This window comes from Marmota monax, unplaced genomic scaffold (assembly GCF_021218885.2).
Source record: "Marmota monax isolate L192 unplaced genomic scaffold, Marmota_monax_Labrador192_F-V1.1 WCK01_AAM20220418_F8-fsc00009, whole genome shotgun sequence".
Classification (NCBI taxonomy): domain Eukaryota; kingdom Metazoa; phylum Chordata; class Mammalia; order Rodentia; family Sciuridae; genus Marmota; species Marmota monax.
The window spans coordinates 18401813-18410598 of record NW_026694710.1 but is presented as its reverse complement, the minus strand read 5'-3'; positions in this window follow the sequence as shown (position 1 = coordinate 18410598).

The window sequence follows — 8786 nt, the reverse complement described above, 5'->3', positions numbered from 1 at the left end:
CATCATCTGGGTTAAGTCCATATTTTAGCTATTGTGAATAGTGCTTCAATAAACATAGGAATATAAATATTATTATTTCTATTATTAGGTATGTGTGTGTGGTGCTGGGATTGAACCCAGCACCTTATGCATGTGAGGAAAGCACTCTACCAACTGAGCTATATCCCCAGCCTGCAAATATTATTTTTGACATAATGATTTATTCTTCTTTGGATATACACCCAAGAGTGGAATTGCTAGATGATATGGTAGTTCTAATTTTTAGATTTCTGAGGAATCTCCATACTGTTTTCTACAATGGATATACTAATTTACATTCCCACCAATAGTGGACAAGAAACTCAGTGTAATCTCAACCTAATTCATGACCTTTCCTGGGCATCCACCATGTCCCACCTCCTTGAGTTCCAACTCCTGGAGAATGGTGCCCTGTATGGCCACAGTTCTCCTGTGGGTCACCTTCCCTTGTTTTCTGTGTTACCTCCATGTCTCCACTGTATCCTTTTTTCCCAATTTTGGGACAAATCCTATTATGTTGTTTAGTTTTACAAATTAACCCTTGGAACATCTGAGGCTATAACTAATATTTTCAACAAGCATAGATTGTAGAGAGTGCCAGCAAAGCCATTTATTGTTGGCTTTCCACAGCACTTATATATGTGTGCATGGGCTGTTCTTTGATTGTCCTTAGGTGAAAATTACTATGACTTTTGAAAACTGGCTGTTCCTGGTCATGATTACACAGTTCCTATTCAAACTCTAGAAAACTGGAGCCCATAGAATAATCAAGATTTCTATCTTGGCTTAAAATCACCTGTGCTAGTCAGCTTTGCATCACTGTGACCGAAATACCTGACAGGAACAACTTAGAGGAAGGAAAGTTTATTAAGGTTCATGGTTTCAGAAGTTTAGTCCATAGTGGCCTGACTCCAATTTTCTGGACCCAACATGAGACAAAACATCATGGCGGAAGGGCATGGCAGAGCAGAACCACTCAGTTCATGGCAACCAGGAAGCAGAGAGAGGGCAAGGAGAAGGGGCTTCAGGTAGACCCAGCCCTCCAGGATACGCCCCTGTGACCCACCTCCTCTGGCCACTCCCACTGGTCTACAGTTACCCAGTCAGTCCATTCAAACTAGGACGCACTGATTAGGTCACAGAGCTCAAAATCCCATCATTTCACCTTCAGACATTCCTGCATTAACACAGGATATCCAAACAACAATAGTGGCTTTGCCTACCTTCCCAGCTAAAGCCATTGGCTACAGGGGAAACAGCAGGGGGACCGAGGGGGACAACTGGCTCCCTCTATTCCTCACACACTTCTTCCCACTCACCAACTGCCATATCTGACTCCTCTGAGGTAAAGGAGATGGAGAAGAGTGACAGGTGCGGGAACGTTGTAACTGGGCCGCCTGGTGCTGTCCTAACTTGGCGTCATGCTTTGGGGGCTGGCAGAGGTGTAGAAGGGTCTCCCCTTCCTGTAGGTACTTTCACCTGTTTCGTCAGGGATGGCCCTCTCCCCCCACCCCAGCATTGGCATCTGTCACCAGCAGCTTGATAAGGGCAGATGTACATCATATCTGGCTCAGGGAATAGCTTACCCCTGCTCAACTTCTAGGAAACTGGTAATAGTTTCAGATGTTCTCTGGTGTTGCCTTTTGCTTTTCTAAAGTCTCCTTTGGAGAGGACTGAGATGCCCCCTGCCAGCTTCTTGCTTTTACTCATATTTAGTCCACAAGTCACGCTCAGCATCCTTGTCCCAGTGAGCTCTGCAGCCCTGGCTGGTTCCCTCGCAGCCACTTCTTGGCCTCATCTACCAACGACGCTCCCATTTACCTCTGGGCCTGTGGCTGTTTCATGAAGGAATTAGGCAGGTCACAATTTTGTCCCCCTATCCACCAGGGAAAGGTCCAGTTTTGAGAGGGGTTTTGTGGAAGCTCCTCTGTCTTGACTTGAAGTGATGGGGCTTGCAGTACAGATGTCTCCAAGGAGATCCTTTTCACAGGTTGTCTCTCAACCCCCAGCTTGTGCACCCTCTGTATAAGTCAGTCTATGCACAGGAAACAGTTGACACACTCAGAGGACAGTTAAAGAGAAGCCATTTACCAAAGGTGTGGCTGGGTTTGACCAACAAGAGATGCAGCCCACAAAGGCTGGTGATGTGCCCAGAGGAAGCAACAGAGGGGACCTGTGACCACCCCAGCCATGAGCATAACTAGAACCTGGTGAAGCTGTTGGCATTTGAGAAGGGACACATGCCAAGAACCTTGGCTATGGGTATGGGAAGCAGCCATTGTAAACTAGGCCTGGAGGGGACCAGGAAGGATGGAAGGGCTGACTCCGGCTGGTGTGTGGCCAAGATTGAACCCCCACCTGCCACCCCCATGCTGGCACCGTGTCCATGATTGAGGAGAATTGCCTTAGTATACCCCTTTTCTCCTACTGTACCCACTTCCCCTGCCAATGCCTCCCATGGCAGGAGAAGCGGGTACACTAGGAGGAAACCTAACCAGAAGCCAGAGGGCATGGGAACCTGGGATGTGTAGGCCTGAAAGGTCAACCCTCAGTGTGGGTGAAGGCTTTAAGGTAGTTCTTAGTGTCCTAACCTTTTGTACATTCTCAGGACTGTAGCTTATGACTCATTCCCTTGGTATCTCAGAGCTATTTTATCCAAAATCTTCATCAGAAGTTTCAACTCACTGTCTTCTGACACTTGTCATGTCATTAAACCATAAAGATCTAATCGGCAAACAAAAACATTGTAATATTTACAACAGAAGAAATTTAACACCGGGAATTTATTATTATAATGATAAAAGAGACCAAACCAAACAAAACAAAACCCAACAACAAAGTGATTGGGACCAGTGAGCCTGGGTTTTCTCAATAGTGAAATGAAGGATTTGGGCTCCATGGCTTATAAGACACTTGTAGCTCCAACATTCAAATGTTCTTTACTTATGAAACTCTGTGAGCTTATTTGCTCAGAGAATGCGCTGGCAATGGTTTCAACTACCTGTTGCTTCATAACAAAACACAAAATTTAGTGGCTTAGAACATGTTTTAGTCAGTTTTTTTTTTCCCACTGTGACTAAAGGATCTGACCAGAACAATTGTAGAAGAGGAAATTTCATTTGGGGGCTCACAGTTTCAGAGGTCTCATTCCATGGACAGCCGGCTCCGTTCCTCCAGGCTCAGGTGAGGCAGGACATCATGGTGGAAGGGCATGGAGGAGGGAAGCAGCTCATGTGGTGATCAGGAAACAGAGGGACTCCACTTGTCACATACAAATATATACTCCAAAGCCAGACACCCCCAATTCCCACCTCCTCCAGCCACACCTACAACTTCAGGTACCACTAAGTCAATCCTTTTAGGGATGAATGAATTCACTGATTAGGTTAAGGCTATGACCCAATCATTTCTCCTCCAAACCTTCTTGAATTATCTCACATGTGAGCTTTTGGGGGACACCACATCTAAACCATAACAGAACTGTATAAATTTTATTGTGCACAATTCTTAATGGGCTGGGAATCTGAGAAGAGCCCAACTGGGACAGCTCATCTCTGCACCATTGTGTCTCAGGTGGGTGGCTCACCTGGGACTGGGGGACTCAAGATGGCCTTATCCAGGTCTCTGTGCCTTAGCTGGAAAGACTGGATCAGCTGGCTAAGATCACTAGGCTTCGCTGTTCTATCAGTGTGAACTAGACTCATTCATGTTTCAGAACCCAGGTTCTCCTCCACCTAGCCTCCCTCTGTCCACGTGGATAACCTGGGCTTCTTTCCACAGTGGGTTGGATTTCCTCTGAGTGAAGGCAAATCTACATGGCTTCTCTGGGTCCAGCCCCAGGAGTTCCAGAATGCAATCACATCAGCTGGATTCTAGAGGCCCAACCAAACTGGGGCAAAGCCAGCCCCAATTTGTAAGATGGAAATTTCAGACTCTGTTTCCTGATAATAGGAGGGACGTGGGACCATCTTTGCAGAAAAGTCACCACAGAATCCAGTGAAGAAAGAAACTATTGCGACACTCTCTACCAACTCATCTCCCCTCAGTGTTAATAAAATTTAAAAATCCAAGAGCATGCAAGGCCTATCTAGGGAAAGAAGAAGGTCCTAATTGGAGATAAATGTGGAAGCAAAAGAAAAGTCAATGAAACGGAAGTGAAAAATACTTCTGACAGACTTGCACAGCTTTAAACCTGGGATTGCAAACGCCCAGCCACAGATACCTCTTGCTCATCCTGAACACATCATAGACAGTATTAATTATCCCTGGATCTTTCTAAGGAAGTCCATTTGTGTCCTTGGTATTCTCTTCAAGACAAGGTCTAGACAACCATTTCCAGACTAATGGCTTGAAAAAGTGGAGAGACACTGGTGTTTTGAACACCCTCCACAGGTAGATCCTGGTGCATTCTGCCCTCCTCTGGGTGGCAGCAGCTGCTTCAGCCCCTTAACTTCAAATGCCTAGAGGTGACCCTTAGTAAAGTAGTTTTCTCCTTGGATTGTATTTGATTCTCATGATGCAAATGGAAGATGAGGAAATTGTGAGATTCAGAGAAGTTGAACAATCTACCCAAATTCCACAGAAGGATAGTGGAGGCCCCCAGTCAATCTAGTCCCATAAAGCACAGCAGAATCTCAGTTCATAGATCTGGAAAGCCAAAGTGATGTCACAGGTCCCATGCAACCTGGCTGACTGCACACTTTGGCTCATTGTCTGGCTGATAATTGCTAGGAGATCAAGTAGGGTAGGAGATGTTTTCTCAAAGGTTCTGATACAGCAGGTGCTGTACCTTAAATTTGTCAAAATCTAGAGCAATAAATCTTTAGTTTTGAAACTAGCTTATCCAGACAGGATGTTAGAGATAAAAAATATGATACTTTGTCAGATTTTGTGATTGCCTTTGATTTGATATTTTAAATGCAAGCATTTTGTTAAAAGTGGAATGTTTTAAAATTTTAACCAGCTGTTTATGGATAAACTCAACCTTTCTTACTTCTGCAAGTTATCTAATTGATGCAGCTGTCTCAATGGAGAGGTTTCCAGATCTGGAAATTGAAGTCTTAGGGACAACAATTAGTCAGAGGTTTCTGGTTTTGAGGCCTTATCTATATTAATTGCATTAACTTATTTGGTCCCTACAAGATCTATGTGAGGTGAGCATTTTAAGGCCGAGTTAGGACTAAGAAAACTGAGAGCCAGGGAGGTTTTCCATGTTCTACCACCGATACCCACACACTCTACCTTTTCAACTACCACAATGGATAAAGTCTAAATCCAGTTACTTTGGGGAGTAGATCCTACCCCTATTGCCTCTGCAAGAATATTTTTCTAGAAATTTCCCTTTGTATACTATAATATTAGTGGGTCATTTTTTCCCCATTACTAGGTCATTATCATCAACACACAAATATAGAGTCAATTTAACAAAGACAAACATGCACAAAAAGCACCTCTTCTGAATGCTTGCATTTGCAATTTCACTTCTTAACTCCCTTTTGCAGCAAAATTCCATAGGAGAGTTGGCTGAATTTACTGACTCCTATTCCTCCCCTTTCATTGAGCTCTTACCATCTGTCTTTTGTCTCCAGTGTACCAAGAGAGCTCCTGACAAAGTCATAATGACCTCCCTGTTGCTAAAGCCCCTCTTCTTCTGTCAGTGAACATCTTGATGGTTAACCAGTTCCTCCGCAATTCTTCACTTGTTTCCCAGGGTCCCGTCTCTCTTGCCTTGCGTCCTGTATTATTGCCCCCTCCTCCTTGGTCTCCTCTTGGCTGCTTACCATTTTCACCCAGAACCCTTCATGTTGAAGGCCTGGGTCTCTCTCACTCCTTGACTCCACCTACCCTCACTCTCTCTGCCTTGCCTCTGATCTCATGGCTTGGGTTATTATCCACCTATCAATGACTGCCACAGCTCTCTTTCCTTTTGAGATCCATCTACTGAACTCCAAACTCAAATACGCAAAGAGCTCTTGATACCTCCACATGGCTACTTAAGACAGAGCTCAAATTTAACGCAATCCAAATGGACTAATCCCACCTATGCTCTCCACAGTACCCTGCTCCATTCTCTGGCTTCACCCATCTCAGCTGTTAATGACTTTTTCTTTCTTCTTCCAGTTGGTCAGACCAAAGCCCTTGCCGTTGTCCTTGGTTTTCTCTCACACACCACACTCCACATCAGGGAGTCCTTTCCAAATATATCTGGTAGGTGCACATGTGTCAGCCTTTTTCCTGTTGCCCCTGGGATCTAAACCACCTCTTGTCTGGATTATGGCCATTGTCTCCTACCTGGTCTCCACCTTTGCTCTTACACCTATATCATATTCTCCACAACGCAGCCAGCGTTGTCCTCTTAAAACATAAATTAGAACAGAACACAACTCTACTCAAAACTCTTCAGTGGCTCCTCGTGTCTCTCAAGTAAAAGCTGAAATCCCAGAAGGAAGAAGCTATAGAGAGGTATGCAGCTCTAGGAGCTGAACAAAGCCTGGAAGCAAATCTACTCTAAAGCCTCCAGCATCTCACTCTGGGCTCAGGGAAACTAATTTTAGACTTCTGGCCTCCACAACTCTGAGAATAAATGTGTCATATTTTAAGCCACCATGTCTGGTAACTTGTTACAGCAGCCACAGGAAGCTCATACATGCCAACAGAAAAGAGCAGTAAAGTAAGGGCCACGGTGGTGACAGCCAAGTGGAAGGCCTGTTTCAAGAAATTACCAGAGCAGAACTGCCCACCTCCCCATCACCTCTGGGGTTTACCTGGGGTGGGGAAAATAATCCATTTGCTACTTCTTCTTCACATATAGAGTCTATTACCCAGGAGGGGCTCTTGCCTAAGACCTTGAACTTAGAGAGAAGAAGCAATGTCAGCATAGCTAATGCTCAATGCAAGATCTGGTTTGGTGACTCTCTGGCCCAGGCAATTTACAATTGAGGGCTTTACAATTGAGATGCATGGGGTTCCCTGGAGAGGGTCTAGAAGAGGAGAATGACCCTGAAATCATCAGCTGATCTTCAGAACATACCAACAGGTTAGGAGTAAGAAGGCAAAATCTTTGTAACTTGGGAGAGGAGAGAGGGGTCAGAGACACTGGCCTCAACAATCAGGGCCAGATGAGGAACTAAAGGATGGCTAAGGTGTTCAGAGAGTAGTAATTTGCTGTGGTTCAGGAACTGAACTGAATAGTTGTTTCTGATTGCATGTTTAGGTTGTTCCATATTTTATGTTATGCCTGGGGCCCCCCTACTCTTACCTGCTAGTCTTCAGTATAATCACTGGTCTGCTGTACTGCCCAGCCAAGTAGCAGCGAAGTTGTAATCAGGCAAGCAGAGGGCTGAGTTCAGCAGGAGAAGAAATCTAGGAGAGCTGAGCAGAATAACATCTGCATCACAGGGATCCTTGGAGAGACTGGGGAAGTGGTGGAATTTCGAGAGCACAGAAGATGGAGCCAAAGCATTTTCTTTGGCTTCAGGGTAAGCAAATATTGGGCACTCACTTCATTCAAGTGTACACAGGTGGAGTTTGAGGCACTCCTGAGCCAAATACTTCCATGAGATCAGAGAGGCACTGCCTTGCCCAGACCACATCAGTTAGATGATAAAGGCAATCCATAAAAAGCATTGGTTAAATAAACACTCTTTCATTTATGTATGCATTTTATTTATTTGTCTATAAATATTTAGACTCAGAGTTACTGGCAATGAAAAAGACACATTTCTTGCCTTCAAAGGATTAAGTGGAGCAGAGAAGGTAGAATCCCAAATAAATCATTGTAAATGTTATGCAAATAGTTGTTCTACTGATTTATTTAGGGAATAACGATGAATAAAAGTCTGCACATGTTCAGTACAAACACAAGTTTTAAAAAGTATTTTCGATGCTGGAGAAGACGTAAAGAAAAAGGAAAACTTTCATACTGTTGGTGGGACTGTAAATTAGTACAACCACTATGGAAATTAATATAGAGTTTTCTCAGAAGACAAGGCATGGAGCCACCATATGAACCAGCTATCCGTATTTACCTTGAAGAATTAAAGTCATCATACTGTAGTGATATATGCATACCCATGTTTACAGTGGCACAGTTCACAACAGCCAAACTATGAAACCAACCTAGGTGTCCATCAGCAGATGAATGGATAAATAAAATGTGGTGCATACAAACAATGGAGTTTTATTCAGCCATAAGAGAAATCACACACACACACACACACACACACACACACACACTAGGCAGTTCTCCATATCTACAGGTTTCTCATCCACAGTTTGAACCAACTGCAAATCAAAAGTAATTCTTTTTACTTCTACATTTAAACTTTTTAAAATTTTTAGTTGTAGTTGAACACAATACCTTTATTTATTTATTTATTATTATTATTATTATTTTTTCATGTGGTGCTGAGGATTGAACCCAGGGCCTCGCATGTACTAGGTGAGCGTCTTACCACGGAGCCAGCCCCCACATTTTTTTTATTAGTACATTATAATTGTTTGTGATGGTGGGATTTGTTGTTACACACTCATCCATGCACACAATGTAACAATATAATTTTTTCAATATCCCTCCCCAGCAACTCCTGCTCCCTCTCTTCCCCCTAGCCCGGGTTCCCCTTCCTCTTTTCTATTGGTCTGCCTTTGCTGTTCTTGCAGTCACCCCCACCTTCCTCTCCCTTCTTCCTGTCTCACTTCCACACGTGAGAGAAAACATATGACCATTGACCTTCGGAGTTATGGTCTCAAGTTTCAACCATTTTCCTGGA